Source organism: Malaya genurostris, chromosome 1, assembly GCF_030247185.1.
Source record: "Malaya genurostris strain Urasoe2022 chromosome 1, Malgen_1.1, whole genome shotgun sequence".
NCBI classification, from domain to species: domain Eukaryota; kingdom Metazoa; phylum Arthropoda; class Insecta; order Diptera; family Culicidae; genus Malaya; species Malaya genurostris.
The window spans coordinates 45063280-45080749 of NC_080570.1; positions in this window are offsets into that span (position 1 = coordinate 45063280).

Sequence of the window (17470 nt, forward strand, 5' to 3'; positions counted from 1 at the left end):
CCGCAACTCAGACAGCAGGAAGAAATCTTATTTGATTCAAATAGTTGCTAGAATAGCGTTGACATATTTCTGTCATTTATGCCAATTTATGGCACACAACGTCAAGTTCACGGAACATTTTGACGTCGGGTACGTGAGTAATATCCGGCTAAAAATATTATTAAATTGAATCGTGTTTAATGCTGGCGTTTCCTGATGAAAACAAACCTATCTCATTTGCATTTGTGAGCTAAGTAAGTGAGCTGTCAGAAAGCCTAATACGGTCATCTGTCAAAAAACTACTGAATATCGGTAAATCCTATGTAAATCTTACGAGACATTTACTGACACGCTCTGTAAACTCTGTACATGTTTTACCAATTTTCAGCACATTAATAAAAAATTACGAAGAATTTAAGTTACCATCACTATACATCAAGTAGAAATACAAATCTTTCAATTAACATCATTCCGAGCTGGATATGTGGCTAAGTTTCAACTACAAACCAAATTTGTCTCTCCAATCCCAGCCATTTGCGTAGGGCTCTTCGTGTTTTGAGCCCTAAATACTATGTTTTTATATACTGTCACTTCTCGATTTGTGAGAACTACTTCCACTTGATGGTATGAAACAATGTCTGATATGTTTTAGAGTGAAGTTTTTGTAGGAGAAACGACCGCAACAATAGAAATACGATTGGAATAATGATTGTTTATTTATGTTGCTGGTTTTTAACATTCAGCTGATTCTTAACACTCAGATTTTAGTCTCACATCAAGATGGCGCCGTTATAAGAGGAGGGTGGATTTGGACTGCTGTACAATGCATCATAAACTTTGTCGGAACTCAAACCAAATTTACAGGATCTGCAAGGAACTCAAATTTTGAAAAACTATTTTGACAGCTTCGTCCTTAACTCAAAAATGAGTAGATAGGTAGTAACTCAAGCCTAGAGTACGTACACTTTTTATGAATTTGAGTGGTGTGTCACTCAATTTTGAGTTATGTTCAACGAGGGTGCAAGCAGGGTTTGTGGGAGACTAGCGAGCTTAAGAAAGTTTAGGAAAGATTGCACGGGATTATGTGAGATTATTTCGGATAAGATAAGTTTATATGGCAGAGATAGTCCAGACCTTAGAGTGACTTGCCGCTTTGTCAAAAACCGTTTCGCAAAAAGCTGTTTGATTGAATGGGTTTATTACGCCGAAAATGTTTTTTCAAAAGTTGGCTATTTCTATTATACTGGAAAGTCATCGGCAGCGGTGGCTTCTTGGTTACAAATCTGTAATTAAAAATAACTATTATCACATTCGAAATGGAATAGGAAAAGATGGGGTAAAACGCATCCCCGTGGCAAAATGCACCCCTTGCTATTCTCAGAAGCTACCAATTTTTTCTGCGGAAACTTTCATTAAACTGGAAGTCCGTCATGACGGGAGCGGGTCATATCGCCGAAAGCCATTTCGCCGAAAGTTGTTTCGCCGAATGCCATTTCGTCGAAAGTCGTTTCGCCGAATAGGTCATTTCGCCGAAAGGGTCATTTCGCATGTTATGTCTTCTGTATAACTGATGTGGCGCAGCCACATAACCGAAGCCAAGATGACTCCAGCTGAGTCGTTGGAAGCGGCGGCCTCTTGCATACAAACCTGTAACCACCTCGTTTGCCCGGTCTACTCAAAGCTTGGTTTCTTTGCTTTAGTTAGGTCCGAACGAGCGGTAGCGAGGTCGGACAGCACATGAACCAAAACGATGTGGCGTAGCCGCATTAGTATTTTTTCATTTTCACTTAATAAACGGATAATACCACCTACATTTACCTAGTAGATACACCTATGCAATTGCTTTGATGCTTACTAGCTAATAGTCAACAAGTTTTCTTGGGAACTACTTTCTGAGGTTCATGAATCAATCTTTATTCAAGAGTACAACAATCAATCATTATTCAAGAAGTACAATGGTAGGTTAACAAAACGAGCGTTAACGCTATGATCTTTCGTTTGTCTTTAATTTAAATCAATTCTAATTACGATTTCAGGATTCGGCGAAATGACCCTTTCGGCGAAATGGCTTTCGGCGAAATAACCCTTTCGGCAAAATGACTTTCGGCGAAACGGCTTTCAGCGAAATGGCTTTCGGCGAAATGACCCTGATCCTATATATTACTATGAAATTTTTGTGGTGATGGTTCAATTATATCATATAATTCAATTAATAACTAAAACACAGTTATGTCTTTAATATATGTAATTTTTGGTGTCCGTTCCATAGTAATTTTCTAGACTGAGGTGATGCGCTTTCACGTGTACTAGTGGCGACGTTATGGATCGTCTATAGAAAGTGATAAAAACCTTGAACTTTGGTCAAATATATTATATATCAATATGGATCGTTTTAACGAATCCAATACAAATCGGAAAAGACATCACAGTAACACCATCTCGTAACGAATAGGCTTTTAGTTTCGTCATGTTTAATAGTTTGCGTTTAGCGTGGACCCAGAAGTGAAATGTCATAAATAATTGAACATGATGCCCACATAGAGGTGTGAACATTTTTATATTTTAGTGTGTTTTTTTCTGACGAAAGTAAATATCGCCTATAAATAATGTAGAATTACGCTCGTTTAGACCTATCGTCTTCACTTTCAGGAGTTATAAAGTAATATCCAACTTAGCTCATGAATGTTATAAATAATGCTGAAAAGACGAAACTTATAGCCTGTGAGGGCAATGTTTGCAGATCACTCCTAATATATAGAATATATCAACAAAATTAAAATTAAATTAACGCCCGAATAAAAAATATTGTAGAAAAACAACACGATTTGTTGTTACAAAACCCTCCACAATTTTGCTTTGACCATTGAAAATTATTTTAAAGTATTGTTATACACTACTTCATTAATTGTGAATATGCTTTTTACAATAGAATGTATAGGTTGTTAAGTATCGTAACAATTCAAATCATAAAATGTCCTCATACATGTTTTCTTCGAAAACAATCTAATCTACAGTTTGTATATTGTCTGAAACATCACGTGTACAATAAAATCAATTGTGAATCGTAGAAACAATATACTGAATCGTCGGAAATGAAAAAAATTGGTCAAGATACAATTAAAATGTTGTGTAACCCATAGATCTAATTGTGAATCAATTGTTTAGGCTGTAAAATGACTGGTTTATTTTTTTACGGGCGTTGTATTACAAGTTACTTTGATTGCGCTATTTTTTTCATTGCGTACGAGACATTGAATTAAATGAACTGCACATTATCTTTTCTCTCAGGGAAAGTTAGAATGTAAATGAAAATTGTATTTTTAAAAATTGTGTATGAATTAAAAGTTTATATACTAAGCGATTTGCCCCTTGCTGTGAGCTGTTTTACGAATAGTTTAAACTTTTAGTCAAAATTCGAAATGTCGATATATATTTTCTAAAAAGTAATTGAATTTCTCTCAACACACAGACCGAACTCTGAAAAAAATTTAATAAATAGTTTGTATAGCAGTGCAATACAGTAATCATAAGAATATGTTATACTTATTACTTTTACTTCAATACAGTGATCCATATTGATAAATAGTATATTTGACTTTGGTACAATTTAAGTGTCCAAAGAAGAGATGTCCATCTTCTGTGTGTGATGAAAAGCAAGTATAATTTCTCCCCTTGCACTGACAACATCAACGAGAGTTCTTCTCTTTCACTCTCTTTGTTATATAAAGTGTACACGTATCATGGGAGCGCGTGTTTATTTTCTTTCACCTCTAGCACTAAATCACGCCAAAGTGTTAGAGCAGAGCTCTCAAATTATTTGAGTTGGATATTTTCACCGAAGTGTACATGCCGGCAGAGATGCCTGGTTCACAGATTAATCTGTGTTTTACAGCTTCTCAACAGATTTTAGACAGATAGCTTCTGTATAGATTTTAAAAATGACTGATTTCCACAGATATCTGAAATCGATCACAGACTGGCAATGAGCCCCATAAAGTCTTCAATTTGCTAGGAAAAACTGAGAGAAAATAAATATCCGACAGAGCGGTTGGAGTTAGCGAGACCTGTTTTTGCTCACCAAAATGATTTCGATTATCTGTTAGGTGAAAACAAAATATATTTTGTTTAGTACGAAGCCATGTGAGCTCGATTTGCTAGCGTTTAGTTATGAAATCCGTTTGAATCAGCGGCTCATTTTTTTATTAGTATTCACTTATGAATCGAAAAAGATTTTCTCAAAAGGATTTCTCAACACTAATTCTAAACCTATTCGATTGTACTACGACGAATGTGCGTGATGCAATTACTAAAATTTATTTTCAACTTTACATTTTTCGAGATGTGATTTTCATCGTCACTTTCTTCCCCAATCTGCTAATCACACTTTCATTGCACCCAATCAACGGAGCGTGAAAGTTGAGTGTTCCAAATTAATATAATCACCACTTTCAGCCCCCATCCCGGATTAAAAAACTTTTACATCGCATAATTCACGGGATCAATAATCAATTTTACCAGACTTGACTGTTTCCAATTTCCAGCCGTTCATCGATCGATCCGGCCCGGATAGGAGAAGAAAAATCTAAAAGAGCACACTCCTAACCGATAACTGCCAAAAGCAGGCAAAATTTTCGGTAGGCCAAGTTTTGGGAATGTTGTATCATTTATCACATTAAAACTTCACCGAATACACCACGCTGTATAGAAGGAGCTAATCGGAGTTATACACCAGTTTTCCCTATTCGGGAACTTTCGGCTCGAAAAATAATTAAACTGTGCGTTCGCGATCCACCGAAAACAGTTTCGCGGCTGCCTGCTTGGCCCGGCCGGAATAATTCAATAGCAGAAAGTGAATGAAGATATGAAAAATCGGAATCTTTTGAAGCACTGCTGAAAGTATGCACAAATATATTCCACAAACACGAATGGGGGTGCTCCGATGGAAAACTTTAAGGATAAAACATGGAATAAAAGGCATTTCGTCAATATCTTTACACTCCATTCTCCCTCGACTCGCTGTGCAGCTTCTTCGGCATTCGTTTTCAGTCCGGCTATCCCTGCGCCGTACGCAAAAGACATAAGAAGAAAATTTTCCGGTGGTTGCTCGGCAAGCAGGATGAAAAGTTTTCTTTGATATTAATTCAATTTGCCCACCCCTCAGTAAGAACTGACACCGACAACATTGTCGGCATGTTTCTCTCAGTGTTTGACCTTTGAATAGCTTGTGTCTTTCTCTGCTCCATGGTTTTTCCCCAGCGCTCCAAACGAAATAATACTTCTAGATAAATATTAAGTGCTGTACGAACTTATTAAACGGAAGTATTTGAATCAAGCACTAACAGACTTGTTATTTGTATTACAATCACCAGCTTTGTTGAAGCACGACAAATTTTCTTTTCATTTGGTGGGGGATATAAATATTCTTTCTTGTTTACGAAAACGTGAGACGACTGTTGTATTTTGCTGTGAGAATTTTCTGAAATATTCAAGAAATTTAGTCTAGCAATGGAAAGTGATAACATGGAATGCTAATGTTGGGACGGAAGTGTTAGAATATAGTGGGAAATTACACCTTTCCAAGTACTCAAGTTAAGTTTTTCAATGAATGTTATTACACTGGACCATCATTTAAAAATCTAAGTGCAGCTGCATGCAGCTCATGTTGAGTTTGAAATCTGTTTGGCGGTTTATATCGAACTGCCAAATGGCGCAATATAAACTGTCAAGAAATGATGAGCGGAAGATACGAAACGTAAAGCGGCCCTTACACGAGTCATTAAAAATGTCATTAGTAAAAAAAAAAATCATTTTAATTAACGTGTAGTGGTGCACTAATGACGAAATTTCTAACAAATTTGAATTACATCATTTAAATGACATCATTTAAAATGACATTTTTAATGCTCGTGTAAGGGCCACTTAAGAAATGACTAATTCGAATAGGGTTTCTGTGAAAAGTTACAATAGAGAGTAATCATGGTATCTAATCTGATTGTGATTGATGTTTTCAAGTGATTGTTTAACTAGTGTCAAGTTTTTAAGCTCCACAACACATATTTTTCAAATTTAAATTTTATTCATCAATGTATTCTCCTTGAAGATCAATACGATTGTGCATTCATTTATAAGCCAATTTTATACCACGATTCTTCCTCAGCCTGAAAAAACTCCAGTCTCATCGATGATCTCATCATTCGATGTGAAGATGGTTTTTTTTTAAATAATAGTTGGGGGCTAAATTTGACGAATATGGTGGATGTAGCAATTCGAATTTCAATTTAACCATCGTAACAATCAACATGTGACATGGCTGTATATGAAAACGCGACAACCACTTTGTCAACCTTTTTGCCTTTCTTTGTAGAAAGGTAATGGAATTTCAGGAAAAATCGACTTTCGAACGGAGCCTCTATTGAACTGTGGATCAAGTTCGTAGCTTAAAAGCCTGTTATTTCCGATTAAGGAGATAGAATGGTACAAGGATGGTATAAGTGACGTAGCCGACAAATGACGTTGTATTTTTACCGTTTAATTTTCTCAGAGACCGGCAAAATAACATGGCGACTCTACTAATGAAATGACTATTTATACAATTACCCTACTTGACAAAATTTACAGAACTCGGCCAGAAATTACCGGATTTCCAATAGCTTATCGTTCGTTCATTAGTTCGAAGATCGAACTGATTATAAAGTGTTCGGTAGTAACATTTTCATCGATCTGTCAAAATCTACCTAGCAGTTCTGTGAATGTGAATTTAATGTCGATTATGATTATTTATTTCATCGAAAATTCAGTGTTAGATTTTTTTAATAAAGGCCACCTCACTTTCTCCGCTTTAGTGCGAAAAATTTCAACCATAAAATATGTGAAATAATCAAAATTGTGAATGAAATACAGACACATTCCTACAATATGCTTCTTACATTAAATATTTTTCAATTAGCTCTCACACTTTTCAAAGGCTGTAGCCGGGTAGGTATGTGAAATCTGCTTCCAAACGAAGTTCGTTATAGCGTATTTGGAAAAAATTAAACTGTCATATTGACGAAGCAATTGGGATTCTATTGATTTTCATTTTATCCCATTATTTAAACAACCGATCCTTCGAAAAATAAAAAATAATCAGGGATGTTTCAGACTTTTTTTTATTATTGTTTATTGTTGATTTGGAGCAAGGAAAAATCTAGAAGTTGGAATCTGTCAAATTTGTTCTCCAACAGGCATAAAACCTCCGAAGCATAACTACTAGAACTATGCACCATGCGTTTCCTAGAGCTTCAATGGAAAACATTTCTAATTTTTTCATATTTTTTTAATTCAGTATTTTCTTCAAAAATCAAATAAACTGAAAATCAATTGAACCATTTTAGCTTCGTCGATGTGGCAGTTCAAGGGTAGAAATTTTGGGGAAAGTTTCTCCAGTACAAGCTTTTTCAAATATTGTATTACAATATGAATTCTCTTTGGAGACCGATTTCACATGCTAACTCGGCTATAGCCTTTACTAAATGGTCGCAGTTTGACAGTTAACTGTCAGAAGTTTGGTAATTATAATTTGATTACACATTTCATGGTGTATTTTCTCCGTATTCGCTGATTGTCCAGATTTACCGTTCTACTTGAATATTATTTAAAAAAATTTTAAATAACGTTCGGTCAACTGATCGGTCTGTGAAAATTCGCATAATTTCTGTAAAACCAAATATATTATATATCAATGTTGATGAATCCAGGGAATGCAATAGAAATCGAAGAAGACATCACAGTTACACCATCTCGTGACGGAAAATAGTGTTTAATAGATTGCGCTTAGCATGCACAAAAATCTGAAATGTCAAAATTGATTAAACATGATGCCAACCTAGAGGTGGAAACTATTTTTATATTTCATGTGTTAATGTTTTCTGATTAACTAAAATATAACATTTTGATTGTCGTCTATAAACAATATGACAATCAAAATAAAAAACCGTTCAAAGTTTTGTGCAGAGTTAGAATTAAACTTATCGTCTTCACATTCAAAAGTGATGAAGTAGTCTTCAACTTTTCTGAAAATAAAACGACCTGTTGTTGTATATTTATACCACTGGAATCGGAAATCATCATCATCATCATAAACCAGAATACAATTCCAGTGGATTGATTCCTAAGATCAAGAAATTGTAATAGTTTCATCGGAAATGTTGGCGAAAATCTGAAATTACCATTACAAAATTTTGGAATTAGAGTTTTACATAAATCAAAAACAAATTCCACATGCACTTATATAAAAAAAAAAGATTTTTGATTCAACATTATAGTCTCTCTCGAATTAGTAAAAGATTGTATTTTAAGCTGCATAGATAGAGCAGACATAGACTTTTTATGCAAAGTAATACATATTTTCTATGAAAACATCTGGCATCTCTGTGCACAGCCGATGAAACACACACCTTTAACAGCGTTATGTTGACGTATAGCGAAATGAAATCAGTTCTACTAGATTTGCCACAATGGTTATTTCATTAGTATTTAACACGCTCTTTCTGGTAATATTCGAAGCCGAAACAGTTTTATTGAAATATTAGTATCAATAATATAATTAAACTAATGTCACGGATACCAAAAACATACTTTTTGATGATAATTTGAAGAAGAAAAATAATTTTTGTTTTGTAACATGATGAGATAAATTGGCAACTTTGCGAAACCAAATGAGATGAAAACAAAGCGCAATCAAGTGAACTAAGTGGAAAACTTTCATCTCATATTTTTGAAAACTTTTATTGCTTGTCGGGTAATTTTTGAAGTTTTGAATCGTTAATTAAACAAGTGGCAAGTGAACATTACTAATTATCATCCAGCATGCAATAGTAGTGTAATTGTGCGAAATAGTGATCATGTTTTGAGACGAATCGATTAGTAGATATTCAGAAACATGACAAACTGTAAATCTTGAAACGAAAATGTGTCCTAAATTGAAAAGTGAGTTTATTTTAAATGAAAAAACGATCACCAAGGAATTTAAAACCATTTCTTTCAATGGGAGCCGTTACCCTATAATGGATTTTGGTTCAAGCGAAAACGCAATACAACTCTAAGGACAGAAAACCCAGCCCTTAACACATGAATTGGATTCGAAGGAAAATCAATTATTTTGAAGAAGAATTCAATGACATTGTCAATTTTTCAAGCAATATTGCGATAAAACTGGTGCTTCGGTTGACAATATTGAAGATGAATTTGATAACAAATTTCAGTAATTTAATGTCAACAAAACCACTTTAACCTTTTTAGTAAATCCCTAAGACAAGACCTGACAACTTGCTTCTTACTCTTCCTTCCGAGTCACCCTGTTGAATAAACACCAGCTGCTTGTTTAAATATCGATTACAGTGTTGCCATATTTACAAAATTTTTAGTAACTTTTTATGCTGAGAAAAAAATATTAATCTCATTTAAATTTTAAGGCTTGGTGATTCGAAACAAACGAAGAAAATTTATTTTTTTATGATGCATTATTTTTATTAATTATTAACGTTTAAAAAAAATTTAGCATACTTTTGCTGTTGATTTATTTGGGATGTTTTCATCCTCCCCTATCTTAAAACGAAGCTTTATTAAAAATCTTTAAATTGTAAATTTTGTTTTCAAATGAAGATTCATTATTCGCTCAAGTGTAGTAATAAATTGTTGTCAACTTTTTTCACCTCAACGTATTTATCGCCATATGGCACTTTTATTGGTGGAGCATTAGTAAAACCATCAGATTTTTTTCGATTTAGAAAATATAACTTTAAAAAAAATCTAGTCATTATATTTCATTAACATTCCTTGATTGACTTATGCCACAAATTCTCATTTCTGCTTTGATGACAAATAACGAAATATCTTTTTCATGTTAAATGAAAAATCGAACCCATTGTTGGCGTAGTACCGGAAAAAGTCAAGTTTGGATAGAAATGCTTAGTGCGACCACAGTGTACAACACAGCACTTCATTCTCCTCGTAAAAGTAAACATATTTTCTTTGGTGAGCTAAAATTATAAATTTAATTACCTTTTCTGATTTTCTCTATACTTGGCATCATTGCTCGCGTACCCTGCAAAAGTTTTTTCTTTTCACAACGTACGGGTAACAACATCTAAATTAGCCAATCAGAAACTGATCCATTCTGACATAAAATTGGAACAAAAGCAGTCCCTTAGTTGTTAGGGTTTGTCTTAGGCAATCCTGTTAACTCAAAGAGTTATGACATCCACTTTGAGCCGTTTGGACTTACTTTGCTTATTCAAGTACTATTTATTGTTAAGACAATGTTTTGTGGCTCAATGTTGTAAATATTCTTCGTTTAACTAATTCATTCCTAGATCTTCGCCGCGAATATGCTTCCATTATTTACGAGACGGGCGAACAACGTTGAATCATTCACTGCATTAAAGAGAGAAGCGGCCCTTACACGATCATTAAAAGTGTCATTACTAAGTAATGACACTTCTGCTCAAACGCTCGTCATTACTGCATTACTGTACATCATTACTTTTTAGCATTACACGTTCATTATTAATGATGAGTATTTGTAACTACTCCAGCAATAGCAATATTTTTATTTTCGTTTAGCTGAAAATAAATTTGATTTGCCATTGAAACGTTAAGGTTAATGAAATATTAACAATTTAAACCTACACTTTGTCATTTTTTCGCGTATAGTTCTAAAGATATTCAGCACTTCCATAAAAAAAATAAGAAGAAGAAATAATGTTGGTAATGATGGAAAATCCGGAATTCCATCATTACTCGTGTCATTACTGAACTCGTAGACCTTACACGTTCATTAAAAGTGCCATTACTTTTTAGTAATGACACTTTTAATGATCGTGTAAGGGCCGCTAGAAGGGTGAAAATGAATAAGCAGTAATCGTAGAGAACCCGAATATACTAATACATTTTTCGCTGCTGGTATACATCGTGCATGTTCGTTTTATACATTTGTTTGTCATTCGTTGATTTACTTTACTCCTCGAATTGGTTCGAATAGTGTTAGAAATTTCGCAGTTTTGTTTAAATGGCAAGAACTCGAACTAAAATTTATTGGAATGTTATTTCGGGATTTCACATAATTTTAGCTTACTTACAATTAGTATCTAACCGAGTGCTCGTTGGCTACTGAGTTCTCAACTTGGCAATTTGTACGGTTACTGGTATTCCTATCGAGCTATAGTTAAGGTTACCTGTATAAGTTAAGTTCACTGTTAATGACAATTCTCTTCATACCTGGTAAAGTTACTTCATTTAAATTAAGTTTACGTTTCGTCTTCGACTCATCAGTGCGTCAGCAGATTATGCTGACGCAAACCCCCGGATCAACATAATCCGCTGAGCAGACGTAAAGTTAATGCTATTTGCAAGACACTTTTTTTGTACACAAGAAGTGTAACGTCTAAACTGACGTCTCGAACGAAACAAGTTTCGGCTTACTGGCCGTACAGATTGTGATAAAAAAAAATTATTACTTCATTTAGCTCGGGCCTACTTCTACGGTAAACGTAATTTATAAATAGAAAAATGAATTGTGTACTATGATAACGGTAATGAATCTCAACGGTGATAAATCAAGTTAACTTATCCAATAAGGTTAACTTATCCGATCTTCGCACGTGAATATATCTCCGGTTATGACGTTGGATGTCCTGCTGTCAGTCCACTAGTGACACGATTTCTCCGACACGATTTCTCCGACACGATTACTCCGACATCACTGCGTACGGCGATCGAGGGGCCTACTCCATACATAATATAACACCCCGACCCGTAATACCCGTTATTTCTGGGTTTTACCGACGTCCTGAACGTCCAGAAGGGCTACCTTGATCGCTGGTCTCTGCAGTACTCCCGAATTGGTTTGAACGTCGACTTTGCGTACCTGTCCGTCCACAGCTGTATACGTCTTGACGATGCGGCCTCGTAGCCACCCGTTTCTCACAGATTCGTCGACCACAATAACTAAATCGCCTTCTTCTAGTGGACGCAACTCTGAGAACCATTTGGTCCGCCGAGCGATTGTCGGAAGATACGCCTGGATCCACCTTTTCCAGAACTGGTTTAGAAGATGCTGCATAAGTTTCCAGTTTGTTCTCAGCGAAATTGGTTCATCTATTGGGATTCTGTTGAGGTTGTTGGATCCACTCGAGCTCATGAGGAGAAAACTGTTCGGTGTAACAACATCTTGTTCAGCTCCTTCCAGTGGTACGAATGTTAGAGGATGAGAGTTGATAATCATTTCGACTTCTGCAAGAAGTGTAACCAGCCCTTCGTCGTCTAGTCTTTCGTGATGCGCTAACACTTTGAATGCGTCTTTAACCGAGCGCACCTTTCTTTCCCACACTCCTCCCATGTGCGGGGCAGAAGGTGGATTAAAGTACCATTTCGTATCGGAGTTGGTAAAGGTGGCTGCTATCTCGTGGTTAATTGCCTTAATTTCGTTCGCCAAAATTCGAGCAGCGCCGTGAAAATTTGTGCCGTTGTCGCTGAAAATCTGCTGCGGTGCACCTCTTTTTGCCACGAACCGTCGTATGGCCATTCTACAGGATTCTGTTGATAGCGAATGGACGGCCTCTAAGTGAACAGCGCGTATTGTAAGGCACGTGAAAAGTGCCACCCAGCGTTTGACGTTGCTTCGACCTCGCTTAACGACCAGCGGTCCGAAGTAGTCAAGACCCTGTGAATGTAAATGGACGCACGTATGGTTGCACTCGTGCTTGCGGTAATGATGCCATTCTTGGTTCGCCTGGTTTGGCTCGGTACACGCGACACCACATACATTTTTTTATCGCTTTTTTCACTACTGAACGCATCTTTGGTATGTAAAATTTCTGGTGCATCTCATTTATAACTGTTTCTGTATTTGCGTGTGCAAACCGCTGATGGAATCGAAGTATGAGCAAATCTGTCACGTGGTTCTCCCTTGGTAGAATCACTGGATTGCGAAAATCGAAACAATAGTACGCCGCTTTGGGGTCGATTCTACTTTCTGAACGGATAATACCATCTTCATCTAGAAAGGGCGATAGACCTCTCAAAGTGCTTGCTTTTCCCAGACGCTGACGCTGAGCTATGGGTCGCTCTGAGTTTGCTTTCAATAATGAGATTTCATTTGCGTAAGGACCGGCCTGTACCATTCGCCACAGACTCTTTTCCGCCGAAACGTAGTCTTCATGATTCAGATACACGGTATGGGACTTTGTTAGAACCCTGTTTTTGTAACAGCACTGATTGCGAAAATGTTGGAGGTACGACAGCCGTTTTATTAGATCATCGAAGCGGGAACACTTCGCGAAATCAAACGGTGTTTGATGCGGAATTTCTCGATGAATAAGGGCGGTCCGCAGTTCTTCAGTAGGATCTTTCAATGAGAGCTCAGCTGATGGCCAAAGGTGCTCGGGCGAGTACAAGAACTCGGGGCCGCGATACCAGCAGCTCAGTGGATCGAAGCTTGGACCACTATTCCACTTTGTAGCTTCGTCGGCGATATTCATCCTTGTCGGTACCCAGTGCCAATCGTCAACATTCGTTTCGGTGAGAATTTCGGCAACCCGAAATGCCACGTAAGGGCGATATTTACGAGGGTCTGCTCGTAGCCACGAGAGGTCGGTTGAGGAGTCTGACCAGATGAATCGTCTCTTAATGGATAGGGAATGATTTTCTACTATACTCCTCATCAATCTAACGCCGAGCACGGCAGCGTTCAATTCGTTTTTAGGAATAGTCTGCGGTCGGAGCGGAGTTACTTTCGCTTTCGATGCTACCAGGGAACATCTTGGTGTTCGATCCTCAACGATACGAAAGTACGCTACACTGCAGTATGCCATCTCGCTCGCGTCCACGAAAATGTGTAGTTCAAGCGAGTCGTAGCTTCCGGGTGAGTAGTTGTTGAAGTAGCATCTTGATATTCTCACTTGTCGCAACTCGGGAACCAATGTAATCCATCGTCTCCAACTATATAAATCCTTTTTTGTAATGGGATCATCCCATTCAATTCCAGATCTCCACACATCTTGGATGAGTATCTTTCCGTGTATCGTGTAGTTAGATATAAACCCCAGCGGATCGAACAGGCTCATTACGATTTGTAGAACTTGACGTTTTGTAGGAGTAATATCGCCCGTCAGTAAAGGCTGAAGATCCTTGCGAAACTGTGTCGTGAAGCTGAAAACATCATCACTTGGAATCCACGCAATTCCTAACACGCGCTCAGCGTTTGTTGTTTTATCTGCGGTGAAACTTTTAACTGCCTCGTTGCACCTTCCCCCGACCCGTGTGAGGATCGCATCGGAGTTCGACTGCCAGTTTCGTATTTCGAAACCGGCTTGGCTGTGTATCATTTGTACTTCAGTAGCTATCTTAATTATTTCGTCGATAGTATCTCTGCTATCTAAGTAGTCATCGACATACGTGTTATTAACGATTGCTGAAACTGCTAATGGGAATATGGACTCGAATTCCTTCGCGTTTAGATTTTTAACATAATGCGCGGAGCATGGGGAGCATTTCGCTCCGAAGGTTGCTACATCCATGATGTATACATCTGGGGCACATTTTGCATCAGTCCGCCATAGAAATCGTTGGGATTGACGATCTTGTTCTCGTATCAGGAGCTGATGAAACATCTGCCTTATGTCGCCAGTTATCGCGTATTGTTTTTGACGGAAATTACACAGAACTTTTAAAAGTGGGGTCAGCAGGTCTGGTCCTTTTAACAGATTGGAGTTTAAGGATATTCCCTCAACACAAGCAGCCGCATCCCATACGACGCGGATTTTGTTCGGCTTTCTTGGATTGCAAACCACTCCGAGTGGTAGGTACCATACTCTGCGAGAATCACATTCCTGTAGCTCCTTCGCTGACGCTTTATGAGAGTAACCTAGCCTTTGGTATTCCATGATCTGTTCGTGAACCGCCTGCTTCAGTTCCAAATTTGTTTCGAGTCTACGCTCGAGACATTTCAGTCGGCGATTTGCCATCGGATAGCTGTTGGGGAAGTTGATATTATCCGTTTTCCATATTAGTCCCGTCTCAAATCTGCCGGACTCCGTTCGTCTTGTTGTGTCACGAAGTATCTTCCAAGCACGTGTATCTCCCTCCGATTCACGTGGTGTACAATTATTAATACCTAAGTTCTCGACCAGGAAGTAATCTTTCACCATTTCGTTCAACTGTCGTTCTTCAGTACAGGAGCAGATATGAACCAAAACGTGTTGGGTTTCACTGGTTCCGCTTATGCCTCCAAAGATAGTCCATCCCAGGCGAGTTTTTATAGCTACTGGCTCTTTGTCTCGTCTGTATCGGTGATTGAGCGGCAGCTTTAATCGCGCGTTGTCCACTCCAATTAGAATACCTGGACTAGCCCCGGTATAGCTTTGAACGGGAAGCCCCTGTAGATACGGGAATTGCTTCACTAACTCCGGATAGTGCAGACTTTGCCTAGGTAGGTCGAGGCTATCCACGGTGCGTACGTTTCGAAGAGCATATTCCTCATTAGCATTGAAACCTGAGATGTTTAGATGGACTTTTTTTGAAGATGATTCCTTTCTAGTAACGTTACCAGTCCATTGAAGACAGAGCGTGCTTTCGGTCCCATGAAGGTCAAGTTTATCTGCGAGGTCCTTGTCCAGTAACGTCAAATCAGAACCATCGTCTAAAAACGCGAACGTTTCCACTGACTTTCCGTTATTGCGTAGTATGACTGGTAATATTTTGAATAAAGATGATGTACGATGGTTGTGAGTGTATATGATAGCTGGAGAACTGGTTTGAGAATTTATGGTTGGTAGTTCGATCGTATGCAGTAGTTTATGATGCGCTTCTTGACAGCCATTTACACTACAGGGCTGTTTCGTTCTGCATGGCCATCTCCCATGCCCGGTAAGGCATCGTTTACATAGTCCGTTCTGTTCCACGAACTTGATGCGATCTGAGACAGAGTACTTTAGGAATGTGCCACAGTTCCTGATCTTGTGTTCAGTTCTCTGGCATACGTGACATGATTTTAACTTTACGTTCGACGAGCGTGATATAATTTCATTGCTTAATTGTGTGTCGGAATCGTCTTTCGTCGAGTGCGCATTCAGGAAACCGTCCTTTTCTCTTTTCGATCCGCGTCGTGTTATGCTGTCTGGTAAATTGGAAGCACATTCAAGCGGAGAGCTCACTTGGCAGGCTGCTGTTTTAATAGACGATACATAGTTACTGAAGGCTTTCAACGTGCTCTCAGATATCCGTTGACTGTACAATCCCCAGTCCAGTCGCAAACTCGGTGGCAATTTGCCCACGAGTTCAGACAGCAACATCGGGTTCGAAAGGTGGGAATGTAAGTTGGCAGCTTCGATATAAGTTACTAGATTCCTTACTTCCCTGCCGAATATGACTAACGTCTCTAGTTTGTTCACGTTAGGAGGGGGAGCGTTCCGTATTTTCGAAAGCAGACAGTGAACTAATTGTTCCGGTCGACCACACTCATCTCTAAGCGTACTTAATATTTCCGGAATAGCCGATGGAAGAGTGAGAAGGCTTTGAACCTTCTCTCTGGCGCTTCCAACCAAACTTTTTTGCAACCTGGCCAGATTTTCGTCCGGTTGTATTCCACACATGACCGTGGTTGATTCGAATGCGCTCAGAAACATAGGCCACTCCAACGGATCTCCCGCGAATTTAGGTAGATCCCTGCAGACAACGTGACGAGCTGCAAGTTGATGTGGACTAATAACTCCGCCTGCAGGCCAAAGGTATTGTGATGGCTGGGGGTGTGACGTTGATTGTTGGGATGGCATGAAATGATCAAAGCCGTTAACCAGGGGGTTCGAATGCACTGTCATATGATTCATTCCTCTTGCCGGATGCGCGGTTTGTGTCGTTGGAACGTTAACAGTACACTGCGCTGTACGGTCATAATCATTCCCTGCCGTCGAAGGTGGATTCATATTATGTATATTAGAGCTTACCAGATGTTGACGATCGTAAGGCTGATATAAACCAATTCTATCGGGATACCATATGGCATCAGACTTGCGTAAATTCATTTCCATCGGCCGCTGGGTCTCTGACTGGCTCATCGAGGGGTGTGTTCTTGATTGTTCCGCGATACAGGAGATAGGTGCAGACCCTAATGCGAACTCATTTACATTATTAGCTAGGTAATATCGATAGTTGTACGTTTCGGGATCTACAGGAATTGATGCTCTTATTCCATTAGGTAAATTTGTCGCTGAAGGCATAAGCTTCGTTAAACCGGTCGGCGGATTCAAGAGGTACTGCTGTTGGTTAGGGATTGTCATTTGATGTGTAGGCATGGTAGCCGTTGTATAAACCGATTGTGTCATAGGCGGTAAGTTTACTAACGAGAGCTGTGATTCGGACGAGCATATCGATGAAGCAACACTTATGTGTGCTGCTGAGGTAACGGGAGTTGAAGTACAGGAGACAAGTAGATTAGTTCCCTCACTCACTGTGTTTT